We start from the raw sequence: 18,219 nt of genomic DNA, 5'->3' as shown, positions 1-18,219 counted from the left end.
GTGGATTTTTTGCAGCATGTCCGAAAACATCCCGATTGAATGCATTGGATAACGTGCAGCATGATTGAATGCAGTGGGTTTTATGCAGCATGGCCAAAAGCATCCCGATGGACTGCAGTGGATTCTATGCGGCATGCGTGAATGCAGTGGATTCCATGCAGCCTGGTAAAATGCATCCCAATTGAATGCAGTGGATTCCATGCAGCGTGATTTAATGCAGTGTATTCCAGGCAGCATGAAGAATTGTAACCCTATTGAATGCAGTGGATACCTACAGAATGATTAAATGCAGTGAATTATTTGCAGCATGGCCCAATGCATCCCGATTGAATGCATTGGATTCCTGTAGCATAATTGAATGCAGTGGATGTTTTGCAGCATGGCCCAAAGCATCCCGATTGAATGCAGTGGATTCCATGCAGCGTCATTGAATGCAGAACATTCCATACTTTGTGGTGCAATGGATCTCGTTTGTATGCAGTGGAGACCATGCAGCGAGGCCCAATGCATCCCGATTGAATGCAGTGGATTTTAGGAAGCATGGCCCAAAATATGCCGATATGATGCAATGGATTCCATGCAGCATGATTGAATGCAGTGTATTTTATGCAGCATGGCCAAAATCATCCCGATTGAATGCAGTGGATTCCATGCAGCTTCATTGAATGCAGTGGATTCATTGAAATGTGAATGAATGCAGTGTAATTCATGCAGCCTTGTAAAATCAATCCCAATTGAATGCAGTGGATTCCATGCAGCTTGATTGAATGCAGTGGATTCAATGAAGCCTGGTAAAATTCATCCTGATTGAATGCAGTAGATTCCATGCAGTGTGATTGAGTGCAGTGTGATCCATGCAGCAGGCAGAAATGGAACCCTAATGAATGCAGTGGATTTTATGCAGCATGATTGAATGCAGTGGATTCCTGCAGCACGAATGAATGCAGTGGATTTTTTGCAGCATGGCCACAAACTTCCCGATTGAATGCCGTGGATTCCATGCAGCGTGGTGAAATGCATCCTGATTGAACGCAGTGTATACAATGCAGCGTGGCTAAATGGATCCCCATTGAATGGAGTGGATTCTATGCAGCGTGGCCCAATTGATCTCAACTGATGGCAGTGGATTCAATGCATCATGGCGCAATGGATCCCAATTGAATGCAGTGAAATAGAAGCAGCGTGATTGAATGCTGTGTATTCCATGCAGCATGGTAAAATTCATCCCGATTGAATGCAGTGGATTCCATGCAGCTTGATTGAATGCAGTGGATTCAATGCAGCCTGGTAAAAATCATCCCAATTGAATGCAGTGGATTCCATGCAGTGTGATTGAATGCAGTGTGATCCATGCAGCATGACGAAATTGAACCCTATTGAATGCAGTCGATTTTATGCATCATGGCCAAAATCATCCCGATTAAATGCAGTGGATTCCATGCAGCGTCATTGAATGCAGTGGATTCCATGCATTGTGATTGAATGCAGTGGATTCCATGCAGCCTGGTAAAATGCATCCCTATTGAATGTATTTTATTCCATGCAGCATGATTGAATTCAGTGTATTCCAGGCAGCATGAAGTAATGGAACCCTATTGAATGCAGGGTATTTTATGCAGCATGATTGAATGCAGTGGATTCCCGCAGCATGAATGAATGCAGTGGATTTTTGGAACATGGCCCAAAGCATCCCGATTGAATGCAGTGGGTTTCATGCAGCGTCATTTAATGCAGAAGACTCCGTGCATTGTGGCACAATGGATCCGATTGTATTCAGTGGAGTCCACGTAGTGAGGCCCAATGCATCCCGATAGAATGCAGTGGATTCCATGCAGCGTCATTGAATGCAGTGGATTCCTTGCAGCGTGATTGAATGCAGTGTAATCCATGCAGCCTGGTAAAATGCATCCCGATTGAATGCAGTGGATTCCATGCAGCATGATTGAATGCAGTGGATTCCATGCAGCATGAAGAAATTGAACCCTGTGGAATTCAGTGGATTCCATGCAGTGTGATTGAATGCAGTGGATTCCTGCAGCATGATTGAATGCAGTGGATTTTTTGAAGCTTGGCCAAAAGCATCCCGATTTACTGCAGTGGATTTTTTGCAGCATGTCCGAAAACATCCCGATTGAATGCATTGGATAACGTGCAGCATGATTGAATGCAGTGGGTTTTATGCAGCATGGCCAAAAGCATCCCGATGGAATGCAGTGGATTCTATGCGGCATGCGTGAATGCAGTGGATTCCATGCAGCCTGGTAAAATGCATCCCAATTGAATGCAGTGGATTCCATGCAGCGTGATTTAATGCAGTGTATTCCAGGCAGCATGAAGAATTGTAACCCTATTGAATGCAGTGGATACCTACAGAATGATTAAATGCAGTGAATTATTTGCAGCATGGCCCAATGCATCCCGATTGAATGCATTGGATTCCTGTAGCATAATTGAATGCAGTGGATGTTTTGCAGCATGGCCCAAAGCATCCCGATTGAATGCAGTGGATTCCATGCAGCGTCATTGAATGCAGAACATTCCATACTTTGTGGTGCAATGGATCTCGTTTGTATGCAGTGGAGACCATGCAGCGAGGCCCAATGCATCCCGATTGAATGCAGTGGATTTTAGGAAGCATGGCCCAAAATATGCCGATATGATGCAATGGATTCCATGCAGCATGATTGAATGCAGTGTATTTTATGCAGCATGGCCAAAATCATCCCGATTGAATGCAGTGGATTCCATGTAGCTTCATTGAATGCAGTGGATTCATTGAATTGTGAATGAATGCAGTGTAATTCATGCAGCCTTGTAAAATCAATCCCAATTGAATGCAGTGGATTCCATGCAGCTTGATTGAATGCAGTGGATTCAATGAAGCCTGGTAAAATTCATCCTGATTGAATGCAGTAGATTCCATGCAGTGTGATTGAGTGCAGTGTGATCCATGCAGCAGGCAGAAATGGAACCCTAATGAATGCAGTGGATTTTATGCAGCATGATTGAATGCAGTGGATTCCTGCAGCACGAATGAATGCAGTGGATTTTTTGCAGCATGGCCACAAACTTCCCGATTGAATGCCGTGGATTCCATGCAGCGTGGTGAAATGCATCCTGATTGAACGCAGTGTATACAATGCAGCGTGGCTAAATGGATCCCCATTGAATGGAGTGGATTCTATGCAGCGTGGCCCAATTGATCTCAACTGATGGCAGTGGATTCAATGCATCATGGCGCAATGGATCCCAATTGAATGCAGTGAAATAGAAGCAGCGTGATTGAATGCTGTGTATTCCATGCAGCATGGTAAAATTCATCCCGATTGAATGCAGTGGATTCCATGCAGCATGATTGAATGCAGTGGATTCAATGCAGCCTGGTAAAAATCATCCCAATTGAATGCAGTGGATTCCATGCAGTGTGATTGAATGCAGTGTGATCCATGCAGCATGACGAAATTGAACCCTATTGAATGCAGTCGATTTTATGCATCATGGCCAAAATCATCCCGATTAAATGCAGTGGATTCCATGCAGCGTCATTGAATGCAGTGGATTCCATGCATTGTGATTGAATGCAGTGGATTCCATGCAGCCTGGTAAAATGCATCCCTATTGAATGTATTTTATTCCATGCAGCATGATTGAATTCAGTGTATTCCAGGCAGCATGAAGTAATGGAACCCTATTGAATGCAGGGTATTTTATGCAGCATGATTGAATGCAGTGGATTCCCGCAGCATGAATGAATGCAGTGGATTTTTGGAACATGGCCCAAAGCATCCCGATTGAATGCAGTGGGTTTCATGCAGCGTCATTGAATGCAGAAGACTCCGTGCATTGTGGCACAATGGATCCGATTGTATTCAGTGGAGTCCACGTAGTGAGGCCCAATGCATCCCGATAGAATGCAGTGGATTCCATGCAGCGTCATTGAATGCAGTGGATTCCTTGCAGCGTGATTGAATGCAGTGTAATCCATGCAGCCTGGTAAAATGCATCCCGATTGAATGCAGTGGATTCCATGCAGCATGAAGAAATTGAACCCTGTGGAATGCAGTGGATTCCATGCAGTGTGATTGAATGCAGTGGATTCCTGCAGAATGATTGAATGCAGTGGATTTTTTGAAGCTTGGCCAAAAGCATCCCGATTTACTGCAGTGGATTTTTTGCAGCATGTCCGAAAACATCCCGATTGAATGCATTGGATAACGTGCAGCATGATTGAATGCAGTGGGTTTTATGCAGCATGGCCAAAAGCATCCCGATGGAATGCAGTGGATTCTATGCGGCATGCGTGAATGCAGTGGATTCCATGCAGCCTGGTAAAATGCATCCCGATTGAATGCAGTGGATACCATGCAGCATGATTAAATGCAGTTGATTTTATGCACCATGGCCAAAAGCATCCCGATTGAATGCAGTGGATTCCATGCAGCGTCATTAAAAGCAGTGGATTCCATGCATTGGGATTGAATGCAGTGTAATCCATGCAGCCTGGTAAAATGCATCCCGATTGAATGCAGTGGATTCCATGCAGCATGATTGAAAGCAGTGTATTCCATGCACTGCGAAGAAATGGAACCCTATTGAATGCAGGGGATTTTAGGCAGCATGATTGAATGCAGTGGATTCCTGCAGCATGATTGAATGCATTGCATTTTTTGCAGCTTGGCCCAAAGCATCCCGATTGAATGCAGTGGATTTTCTGCAGCATGTCCCAAAACATCCCGATTGAATGCAGTCGATACCGTGCAGCATGATTGAATGCAGTGGATTTTATGCAGCATGGCCAAAAGCATCCCAATTCAATGCAGAGGATTCCATGCAGCGTCATTGAAAGCAGTGGATTCCATGCATTGTGCTTGAATGCAGTGTAATCCATGCAGCCTGGTAAAATGCATCCCGATTGAATGCAGTGGATTCCATGCAGCATGATTGAATGCAGTGGATTCCATGCAGCCTGGTAAAATGCATCCCTATTGAATGCATTGGATTCCATGCAGCGTGATTTAATTCAGTGCATTCCAGGCAGCATGAAGTAATGGAACCCTATTGAATGAAGTGTATTTTATGCACCATGATTGAATGCACTGGATTACTGCACCATGAATGACTGCAGTGGATTATTTCCAGCGTGTCCCAAAGCATCCCGATTGAATGCAGTGGATTCCATGCAGCGTCATTGAATGCAGTGGATTCCATGCATTGTGATTGAATGCAGTGTAATCCATGCAGCCTGGTAAAATGCATCCCGATTGAATGCAGTGGATTCCATGCAGCATGATTGAATGCAGTGGATTCCATGCATTGTGATTGAATGCAGTGTAATCCAGGCAGCCTGGTAAAATGCATCCCGATTGAATGCAGTCTATTCCATGTATTGTGATTGAATGCAGTTTAATCCATGCAGCGTGGTAAAATGCATCCCGATTGAATGCAGTGGATTTTATGCAGCATGATTTAATGCAGTGGATTCCATGCAGCCTGGTAAAATGCATCCCACTTAAATGCTGCGGATTCCATGCAGCATGATTGAATGAAGTTGATTCCATGCAGCATGAAGAAATGGAACCCTATTGAATGCAGGGGATTTTATGCAGCATGATTGAATGCAGTGGATTCCTTCAGCATGATTGAATGAAGTGGATTTTTCGCAGCATGGCCACAAACATCCCGATTGTATGCCATGGATTACATGCAGCGTGGTGAAATGCATCCTGATTGAACGCAGTGTTTACAATGCAGCGTGGCTAAATGGATCCCCTTTCAATGCAGTGGATTCTATGAAGCGTGGCCCAATTGATCTCAACTGAATGCAGTGGATTCCATGCATCATGGCGCAATGGATCCCAATTGAATGAAGTGAAATCGATGCAGCGTGATTGAATGCAGTGTATTCCATGCAGCCTGGTAAAATGCAACTGGATTGAATGCAGTGGATTTTATGAAGCATGATTGAATGCAGTGGATTCCTGCAGCAGGAATGAATGCAGTGAATTTTTTGCAGCATGGCCCAAAGCATCCCGATTTAATGGAGTGGATTTTAGGCAGCATATCCCAAAACATCCCGATTGAATGCATTGGATACCATGCAGCATTATTGAATGCAGTGGGTTTTATGCAGCATGGCCAAAAGCATCCCGATTGAATGCAGTGGATTCCATGCAGCGTCATTAAATGCAGTGGATTACATGCATTGGGATTGAATGCAGTGTAATCCATGCAGCCTGGTAAAATGCATCCCGATTGAATGCAGTGGATTCCATGCAGCATGATTGAATGCAGTGGATTCCATGCAGCCTGGTAAAATGCATCCCTATTGAATGCATTGGATTCCATGCAGCGTGATTGAATTCAGTGTATTAAAGGCAGCATGAAGTAATGTAATTCTATTGAATGAATTGACTTTTATGCAGCATGATTGAATGCAGTGGATTCCTGCAGCATGATTGAATGCAGTGAATTTTTGGCAGCATGGCCCAAAGCATCCCGATTGAATGCAGTGGATTTAGGGCAGCATGTCCCAAAACATCCCGATTGAATGCAGTCGATACCGTGCAGCATGATCGAATGCAGTTGATTTTATGCAGCATGGCCAAAAGCATCCCGATTCAATGCAGAGGATTCCATGCAGCGTCATTGAATGCAGTGGATTCCATGCATTGTGATTGAATGCAGTGTAATCCATGCAGCCTGGTAAAATGCATCCCGATTGAATGCAGTGGATTCCATGCAGCGTCATTGAATGCAGTGGATTCCATGAATTGTGATGGAATGCAGTGTAATCCAGGCAGCCTGGTAAAATGCATCCCGATTGAATGCAGTCGATTCCATGTATTGTGATTGAATGCAGTGGATTCCATGCATCCTGGTAAAATGCATCCCGATTGAATGCAGTGGATTTTATGCAGCATGATTGAATGCAGTGGATTCCATGCAGCCTGGTAAAATGCATCCCAATTAAATGCTGTGGATTCCATGCAGCATGATTGAATGAAGTCGATTCCATGCAGCATGAAGAAATGGAACCCTATTGAATGCAGGGGATTTTATGCAGCATGATTGAATGCAGTGGATTCCTGCAGCATGAATGAATGCAGTGGATTTTATGCAGCATGGCCACAAGCATCCCGATTGAATGCCATGGATTCCATGCAGCATGGTGAAATGCATCCTGATTGAACGCAGTGTATACAAAGCATCGTGGCTAAATGGATCCCCATTCAATGCAGTGGATTCTATGCAGCGTGGCCCAATTGATCTCAACTGAATGCAGTGGATTCCATGCATCATGGCGCAATGGATCCCAATAGAATGCAGTGAAATCGATGCAGCGTGATTGAATGCAGTGTATTCCATGCAGCCTGGTAAAATGCATCCCGATTGAATGCAGTGGATTCCATGCAGCTTGATAGAATGCAGTGGATTCCATGCAGCCTGGTAAAATTCATCCCGATTGAATGCAGTGGATTCCATGCAGTGTGATTGAATGCAGTGTGATCCATGCAGCATGCAGAAATGGAACCCTATTGAATGCAGTGGATTTTATGCAGCATGATTGAATGCAGTGGATTCCTGCAGCATGATTGAATGCAGTGGATTTTTTGCAGCATGACCCAAAGCATCCCAATTAAATGCAGTGGATTTTAGGCAGCATGTCCCAAAACAACCCGATTGAATGCAGTGGATACCATGCAGCATGATTGAATGCAGTGGATTTTATGAAGCATGGCCCAAATGCATCCCGATAGAATGCAGAGGATTCCATGCAGCGTCATTGAATGCAGTGGATTCCATGCATTGTGCTTGAATGCAGTGTGATCCAGGCAGCCTGGTAAAATGCATCCCGATTGAATGTAGTGGATTCCATGCAGCTTGATTGAATGTAGTGGATTCAATGCAGCCTGGTAAAATTCATCCCGATTGAATGCAGTGGATTCCATGCAGTTTGATTGAACGCAGTGTGATCCATTCAGCATGCAGTAATGGAACCCTATTGAATGCAGTGGATTTTATGCAGCATGGCCCAAAGCATCCTGATTAAATGCAGTGGATTTTAGGCAGAATGTCCCAAAACATCCCGATTGAATGCAGTGGATACCATGCAGCATGATTGAATGCAGTGGATTTTATGCACCATGGCCCAAAGCATCCAGATTGAATGCAGTGGATTCCATGCAGCGTCATTGAATGCAGTGGATTCCATGCATTGTGATTGAATGCAGTGTAAAACATGCAGCCTGGTTAAATGCATCCCGATTGAATGCTGTTGATTCCATGCAGCATGATTGAATGCAGTTGATTCCATGCAGCATGAAGAAATGGAACCCTATGGAATGCAGTGGATTTTATGCAGCATGATTCAATGCAGTGGATTTTTGCAGCATGATTGAATGCAGTGGATTTTTTGAAGCTTGGTCCAAAGCATCATTATTTAATGCAGTGAATTTTCTGCAGCATGTCCAAATACATCCCGATAGAATGCATTGGATTCCATGCAGCATGATTGAATGCCGTGGATTTTATGCAGCATGGCCAAAAGCATCCCGATTGAATGCAGTGGATTTCATGCAGCATCATTGAATGTAGTGAATTCCATGCATTTTGATTGAATGCAGTGTAATCCATACAGCCTGGTAAAATGCATCCCGATTGACTGCAGTGGATTCCATGCAGCATGATTGAATGCAGTGGATTCCATGCAGCCTGGTAAAATGCATCCCTATTGAATGCATTGGATTCCATGCAGCGTGATTGAATTCAGTGTATTCCAGGCAGAATGAAGTAATGGAACCCTATTGAATGAAGTGTATTTTATGCAGCATGATTGAATGCACTGGATTCCTGCAGCATGAATGAATGCAGTGGATATTTTGCAGCATGGCCCCAAGCATCCCGATTGAATGCAGTGGATTCCATGCAGCGTCATGCAATGCAGAAGACTCCATGCATTGTCGCACAATGGATCCTGATTGTATTCAGTGCGGTTGGCGCAGTGAGGCCCAATGCATCCCGATTGAATGCAGTGGATTTTATGCAGCATGGCCAAAATCCCGATTGAAGGCAGTGGATTCCATGCAGCATGATTGAATACAGTGGAGTATTTGCAGCATGGCCCAAAGCATCGCGATTGAATGCAGTGGATTTCATGCAGCGTCATTTAATGCAGAACATTCCATACATTGTGGTGCAATGGATCTCGTTTGTATGCAGTGGAGACCATGCAGCGAGGCCCAATGCATCCCGATTGAATGCAGTGGATTTTATGCAGCATGGCCCAAAATATCCCGATTGGATGCAGTGGATTCCTTGCTGCATGATTGAATGCAGTGTATTTTATGCAGCATGGCCCAAAACATCCCGATTGAATGCAGTGGATTCCATGCAGCGTCATTGAATGGAGTGGATTCCATGCAGCCTGATAAAATTCATTCCAATTGAATGCAGTGGATTCCATGCAGTGTGATTTAATGCAGTGTGATCCATGCAGCATGATGTAATGCAACTCTATTGAATGCAGGGGATTTTATGCAGCATGATTGAATGCAGTGAATTCCTTCAGCATGATTGAATGCAGTGGATTTTTGCAGCATGGCCCAAAGCATCCCGATTTAATGCAGTGGATTTTATGCAGCATGGCCAAAAGCATCCCGATTGAATGCAGTGAATACCATGCAGCATGATTGAATGCAGTGCATATTATGCACCATGGCCAAAAGCATCCCGATTGAATGCAGTGGATTCCATGCAGCGTCATTGAATGCAGTGGATTCCAAGCTTGTGATTGAATGTAGTGTAATTCATGCAGCCTGGTAAAATGAATCCCGATTGAATGCAGTGGATTCCATGCAGCATAATTGAATGAGGTGGATTCCAGGCAGCATGAAGAAATGGAACCTTATTGAATGCAGGGTATTTTATGCAGCATGTTTAAATGCAGTGGATTCCTGCAGCATGATTGAATGCAGTGGATTTTTTGCAGCTTGGCCCAAAGCATCCCGATTTAATGCAGTGGATTTTCTGCAGCATGTCCCAATACATCCCGATTGAATGCAGTGGATTTTATGCAGCATGGCCAAAAGCATCCCGATTGAATGCAGATGATTCCATGCAGCGTCATTGAATGCAGTGGATTCCATGCATTGTTATTGAATGCAGTGGATTCCACGCATCCTGGTAAAATGCATCCCGATTGAATGCAGTAGATTCCATGCAGCATGATTGAATGCAGTGGATTTTTTGCAGCTTGGCCCAATGCATCCCGATTTAATGCAGTGGATTTTATTCAGCATGTCCCAAAATATCCCGATTGAATGCAGTGGATACCGTGCAGCATGACTGATGCAGTGGATTTTATGCAGCATGGCCAAAAGCATCCCGATTGAATGCAGAGGATTCCATGCAGCGTCATTGAATGAAGTGGATTCCATGCATTGTGCTTGAATGCAGTGTAATCCATGCAGCCTGGTAAAATGCATCCCGATTGAATGCAGTGGATTCCATGCAGCATGATTGAATGCAGTCGATTCCATGCAGACTGGTAAAATGCATCCCTATTGAATGCATTGGATTCCATGCAGCATGATTGAATTCAGTGTATTCAAGGGAGCATGAAGTAATGGAACCCTATTGAATGAAGTGTATTTTATTTAGCATGATTGAATGCAGTGGATTCCTGCAGCATGAATGAATGCAGTGGATGTTTTGCAGCATGTCCCCAAGCATCCCGATTGAATGCTGTGGATTCCATGCAGCCTGGTAAAATGCATCCCAATTAAATGCTGTGGATTCCATGCAGCATGATTGAATGAAGTCGATTCCATGCAGCATGAAGAAATGGAACCCTATTGAATGCAGGGGATTTTATGCAGCATGATTGAATGCAGTGGATTTTTTGCAGCATGGCCAAAAGCATCTCGATTTAATGCAGTGGATTCCATGCAGCGTCATTGAATGCAGAAAATTCAATTCATTGTGGCGAAATGGATCACGATTTTGTGCAGTGGAGTCCATGCATCGAGGCCAAATGCATCTCAATTGAATGCAGTGGATTTTATGCAGCATGGCCCCATGCATCCCGATTGAATGCCGTGGATTCCATGCAGCGTGGTGAAATGCATCCTGATTGAACGCAGTGTATACAATGCAGCGTGGCTAAATGGATCCCCATTCAATGCAGTGGATTCTATGCAGCGTGGCCCAATTGATCTCAACTGAATGAAGTGGATTCCATGCATCATGGTGCAATGGATCCCAATTGAATGCAGTGAAATCGATGCAGCTTGATTGAATGCAGTGTATTCCATGCAGCCTGGTAAAATGCATCCCGATTGAATGCAGTGGATTCCATGCAGCATGATTGAATGCAGTGGATTCAATGCAGCTTGTTAAAATTCATCTCGATTGAATGCAGTGGATTCCATGCAGCGTCATTGAATGCAGAAGACTCCCTGCATTGTGGCACAATGGATCCCGTATGTATTCAGTGGAGTCCATGCAGTGAGGCCCAATGCATCCCGATTGAATGCAGTGGATTTTATGCAGCATGGCCCCATGCATCCCGATTGAATGCCGTGGATTCCATGCAGCATGGTGAAATGCATCCTGATAGAATGCAGTGTATACCATTCAGTATGGCTAAATGGATACCAATTGAATGCAGTGGATTCTATGCAGCATGGCCCAATTGATCTCAATTGAATGCAGTGGTGTCAATGCAGTGTGGTGCAATGGATTCTGATTGAATGCAGTGGATTCCATGCATCATGGCGCAATGGATCCCAATTGTATGCAGTGAAATAAATGCAGCGTGATTGAATGCAGTGTATTCCATGCAGCATGGTAAAAGTCATCCCGGTTGAATGCAGTTAATTCCATGCAGTGTGATTAAATGCAGTGTGATCCATGCTGCATGAAGAAATGGAACCTTATTGAATGCAGTGGATTTTATGCAGCATGATTGAATGCAGTGGATTTTTTGCAGCATGGCCCAAAGCATCCCGATTGAATGCAGTGGATTTTAGGCAGCCTGTCAAAAAACATCCCGATTGAATGCAGTGGATACCATGCAGCATGATTGAATGCAGTGGATTTTATGGACCATGGCCAAAAGCATCCCGATTGAAGGCAGTGGATTCCATGCAGCGTCATTGAATGCAGTGGATTCCATGCATTGTGATTGAATGCAGTGAAATCCATGCAGCCTGGTAAAATGCATCCCGATTGAATGCAGTGGATTCCATGCAGCATGATTGAATGCAGTGGATTCCATGCAGCCTGGTAAAATGCATTCCTATTGAATGCATTGGATTCCATGCAGCGTGATTGAATTCAGTGTATTCCAGACAGCATGAAGTAATGGAAACCTATTGAATGCAGTTGATTTTATGCAGCATGATTGAATGCAGTGGATTCCTGTGGCATGTTGAATGCAGTTGATTTAATGCAGCAGGGCCAAAAGCATCCCGATTGAAGGCAGTGGATTCCATGCAATGTCATTTAATGCAGTGTAATACATGCAACCTGGTAACATGCATCCGGATTGAATGCAGTGGATTCCATGAAGCATGCTTGAATGCAGTGGATTCCATGCAGCCTGGTAAAATGCATCCCAAATGAATGCAATGGATTCCATGCAGCGTGATTTAATGCAGTGCATTCCAGGCAGCATGAAGAAATGGAACCCTATTGAATGCAGGGAATTTAATGCAGCATGATTGAATGCAGTGGATACCTGCAGCATGATTGAATGCTGTGGATTATTAGCAGCAAAGCCCAAAGTATTCCGAATGAATGCAGTGGATACCTGCAGCAGGATTGAATGCAGTGGATTTTTTGCAGCATGGCCCAAATCATCCCGATTTAATGCAGGGGATTTTCTGCAGCATGTCCCAAAACATCCCGATTGAATCAGGTGGATTACATGCAGCATGATTGAATGCAGTGGATTTTATGCAGCATGGCCAAAAGCATCCCGATTGAATGCAGTGGATTCCATGCAGCGTCATTGAATGCAGAAGACTCCCTTCATTGCGGCACAATGGATCCCGTATGTATTCAGTTGAGTTCACGCAGTGAGGCCCAATGCATCCCGATTGAATGCAGTGGGTTTTATGCAGCATTGCCAAAAGTATCCCGATTGAGTGCAGTGGATTCCATGCAGCGTCATTGAATGCAGTGGATTCCATGCATTGTGATTGAATGCAGTGTAATTCATGCAGCGTGGTAAAATGCATCCCGATTGAATGCAGTGGATTCCATGCAGCATGATTGAATGCAGTGGATTCCATGCAGCCTGGTAAAATGCACCTCAATTAAATGATGTGGATTCCATGCATCCTGATTGAATGCAGTGGATTCCATGCAGCATGAAGAAATGGAACACTATTGAATGCAGGGTATTTTATGCAGCATGATTGAATGCTGTGGATTCCTGCAGAATTATTGAATGCAGTGGATTTTTTGCAACATGTCCCAAAGCATCTCTGATTTAATGCAGTGGATTCCATGCAGCGTCATTGAATGCTGAGAATTCCATTCATTGTGGCGAAATGGATCACGATTGTGTGCAGTGGAGTCCATGCAGCGAGGCCAAATGCATCTCGATGGAATGCAGTGGATTTTATGCAGCATGGCCCCATGCAACCCGATTGAATGCCGTGGATTCCATGCAGCGTGGTGAAATGCATCCTGATTGAACGCAGTGTATACCATTCAGTGTGGCTAATTGGATCCCTATTGAATGCAGTGGATTCTATGCATCGTTGCCCAATTGATCTCAATTGAATGCAGTGGATTCAATGCAGTGTGGTGCAATGGATACTGATTGAATGCAGTGGATTCAATGCAGCCTGGTAAAATTAATCCCGATTGAATGCAGAGGATTCCATGCAGTGTGATTTAATGCAGTGTGATCCATGCAGCATGAAGAAATGGAACCATATTGAATGCAGGGTATTTTATGCAGCATGATTAAATGCAGTGGATTCCTGCAGCATGATTGAATGCAGTGGATTTTTTGCAGCTTGGCCCAAAGCATCCCGATTTAATGCAGTGGATTTTCTGCAGCATGTCCCAATACATCCCGATTGAATGCAGTGGAATTTATGCAGCATGGCCAAAAGCATCCCGATTGAATGCAGATGATTCCATGCAGCGTCATTGAATGCAGTGGATTCCATGCATTGTTATTGAATGCAGTGGATTCCACACATCCTGGTAAAATGCATCCCGATTGAATGCAGTAGATTCCATGCAGCATGATTGAATGCAGTGTATTTTTTGCAGCTTGGCCCAATGCATCCCGATTTAATGCAGTGGATTTTATTCAGCATGTCCCAAAACAACCCGATTGAATGCAGTGGATACCGTGCAGCATGACTGATGCAGTGGATTTTATGCAGCATGGCCAAAAGCATCCCGATTGAATGCAGAGTATTCCATGCAGCATCATTGAATGCATTGGATTCCATGCATTCTGCTTGAATGCAGTGTAATCCATGCAGCCTGGTAAAATGCATCCCGATTGAATGCAGTGGATTCCATGCAGCATGATTGAATGCAGTGGATTTTATGCAGCATGGCCAAAGGCATCCCGATAGAATTCAGTGGAGTCCATGCGGCGTCATTGAATGCAGTGGATTCCATGCATTGTGATAGAATGCAGTGTAATCCAGGCAGCCTGGTAAAATGCATCCCGATTGAATGCAGTCGATTCCATATATTGTGATTGAATGCAGTTTAATCCATGCAGCGTGGTAAAATGCATCCCGATTGAATGCAGTGGATTTTATGCAGCATGATTGAATGCAGTGGATTCCATGCAGCCTGGTAAAATGCATCCCACTTAAATGCTGCGGATTCCATGCAGCATGATTGAATGCCATGGATTCCATGCAGCGTGGTGAAATGCATCCTGATTGAACGCAGTGTATATAATGCAGCGTGGCTAAATGGATCCCCATTCAATGCATTTGATTCTATGCAGCGTGGCCCAATTGATCTCAACTGAATGCAGTGGATTCCATGCATCATGGCGCAATGGATCCCAATTGAATGCAGTGAAATCAATGCAGCGTGATTGAATGCAGTTTATTCCATGCAGCCGGGTAAAATGCAACCGGAGTGAATGCAGTGGATTCCATAAAGCATGATTGAATGCAGTGGATTCCATGCAGCCTGGTAAAATTCATCCCGATTGAATGCAGGGGATTTTATGCAGCATGATAGAATGCAGTGGATTCCTGCAGCATGAATGAATGCAGTGAATTTTATGCAGCATGGCCAAAAATATGGCGATTGGATGCAGTGGATTCCTTGCAGCATGATTGAATGCAGTGTATTTTATGCAGCATGGCGAAAAGCATCCCGATAGAATGCAGTGGATTCCATGCAGCGTCATTGAATGCAGTGGATTCCATGCATTGTGATTGAATGCAGTGTAATCCAGGCAGCCTGGTAAAATGCATCCCGATTGAATGCAGTCGATTCCATGTTTTGTGATTGAATGCAGTTTAATCAATGCAGCATGGTAAAATTCATCCCGATTGAATGCCATGGATTCCATGCAGCGTGATGAAATGCGTCCTGATTGAACGCAGTGTATACAATGCAGCGTGGCTAAATGGATCCCCATTCAATGCAGTGGATTCTATGCAGCGTGGCCCAATTGATCTCAACTGAATGCAGTGGATTCCATGCATCATGGCGCAATGGATCCCAATTGAATGCAGTGAAATCGATGCAGCGTGATTGAATGCAGTGTATTCCATGCAGCCTGGTAAAATGCAACTGCATTGAATGCAGTGGATTCCATGAAGCATGATTGAATGCAGTGGATTCCATGCAGCCTGGTAAAATTCATCCCGATTGAATGCAGTGGATTTTATGCAGCTTGATAGAATGCAGTGGATTCCTGCAGCATGAATGAATGCAGTGAATTTTTTGCAGCCTGGCCCAAAGCATCCCGATTTAATGGAGTGGATTTTAGGCAGCATATCCCAAAACATCCCGATTGAATGCAGTGGATACCATGCAGCATGATTGAATGCAGTGGATTTTATGCACCATGGCCAAAAGCATCCCGATTGAATGCAGTGGATTCCATGCAGCGTCATTAAATGCAGTGGATTCCATGCATTGGGATTGAATGCAGTGAAATCCATGCAGCCTGGTAAAATGCATTCCGATTGAATGCAGTGGATTCCATGCAGCATGATTGAATGCAGTGTATTCCATGCACCATGAAGAAATGGAACCCTATTGAATGCAGTGGATTTTATGCAGCAGGATTGAATGCATTGTATTTTTTGCAGCTAAGCCCAAAGCATCCCGATTTAATGCAGTGGATTTTCTGCAGCATGTCCCAAAACATCCCGATTGAATGCAGTCGATACCGTGCAGCATGATTGAATGCAGTGGATTTTATGCAGCATGGCCAAAAGCATCCGGATTCAATGCAGAGGATTCCATGCAGCGTCATTGAATGCAGTGGATTCCATGCATTGTGCTTGAATGCAGTGTAATCCATGCAGCCTGGTAAAATGCATCCCGATTGAATGCAGTGGATTCCATGCAGCCTGATTGAATGCAGTGGATTCCATGCAGCCTGGTAAAATGCATCCCTATTGAATGCATTGGATTCCATGCAGTGATTGGATTCAGTGTATTCCAGGCAGCATGAAGTAATGGAATCCGATTGAATGAAGTGTCTTTTATGCAGCGTGATTGAATGCCGTGGATTCCTGCAGAATGATTGAATGCAGTGGATTTTTTGCAGCATGGCCCAAAGCATCCCGATTGAATGCAGTGGATTTTAGGTAGCATGTCCCAAAACATCCCGATTGAATGCAGTGGATAACATGCAGCAAGATTGAATGCAGTGGATTTTATGCACCATGGCCAAAAGCATCCCGATTGAAGGCAGTGTATTCCATGCAGCGTCATTCAATGCAGTGGATTCCATGCATTGTAATTGAATGCAGTGTAATCCATGCAGCCTGGTAAAATGCACCCCGATTGAATTCAGTGGATTCCATGCAGCATGATTGAATGCAGTGGATTCCATGCAGCATGAAGAAATTGAACCCTCTGAAATGCAGTGGATTTTATGCAGCGTGATTGAATGCAGTGAATTCCTGCAGCATGATTGAATGCAGTGGATATTTTGAACCTTGGCCAAAAGCATCCCGATTTACTGCAGTGGATTTTTTGCAGCATGTCCGAAAACATCCCGATTGAATGCATTGGATACTGTGCAGCATGATTGAATGCAGTGGATTTTATGCAGCATGGCCAAAAGCATCCCGATTGAATGCAGTGGATTCCATGCAGCGTCATTGAATGCAGTGGATTCCATGCATTGTGCTTGAATGCAGTGTAATCCATTCAGCCTGGTAAAATGCATCCCGATTGAATGCAGTGGATTCCATGCAGCATGATTGAATGCAGTGGATTCCATGCAGCCTGGTAAAATGCATCCCTATTGAATGCATTGGATTCCATGCAGCGTGATTGAATTCAGTGTATTCCAGGCAGCATGAAGTAATGGAATCCTATTGAATGAAGTGTCTTTTATGCAGCGTGATTGAATGCCGTGGATTCCTGCAGCATGATTGAATGCAGTGGATGTTTTGCAGCATGGCCCAAAGCATCCCGATTGAATGCAGTGGATTTTAGGCAGCATGTCACAATACATCCCGATTGAATGCAGTGGATACCATGCAGCAAGATTGAATGCAGTGGAGTTTATGCACCATGGCCAAAAGCATCCCGATTGAAGGCAGTGTATTCCATGCAGCATCATTGACGCAGTGGATACCATGCATTGTAATTGAATGCAGTGTAATCCATGCAGCCTGGTAAAATGCATCCCGATTGAATGCAGTGGATTCCATGCAGCTTGATTGAATGCAGTGGATTCCATGCGGCATGCGTGAATGCAGTGGATTCCATGCAGCCTGGTAAAATGCATCCCAATTGAATGCAGTGGATTCCATGCAGTGTGATTTAATGCAGTATATTCCAGACAGCATGAAGAAATGTAACCCTATTGAAAGCAGTGGATACCTACAGCATGATTAAATGCAGTGGATTATTTGCAGCATGGCCCAATGCATCCCGATTGAATGCATTGGATTCCTGTAGCATAATTGAATGCAGTGGATTTTTTGCAGCATGGCCCAAAGCATCCCGATTGAATGCAGTGTATTCCAT

This window comes from Sus scrofa, chromosome 14 (genome assembly GCF_054392235.1).
Source record: "Sus scrofa isolate SSC_HxYL_T2T_F1_AM1 chromosome 14, Sscrofa_HxYL_maternal_Yorkshire_Landrace_v2.0, whole genome shotgun sequence".
In the NCBI taxonomy this organism is placed as follows: domain Eukaryota; kingdom Metazoa; phylum Chordata; class Mammalia; order Artiodactyla; family Suidae; genus Sus; species Sus scrofa.
This window is presented reverse-complemented; position numbering follows the sequence as displayed.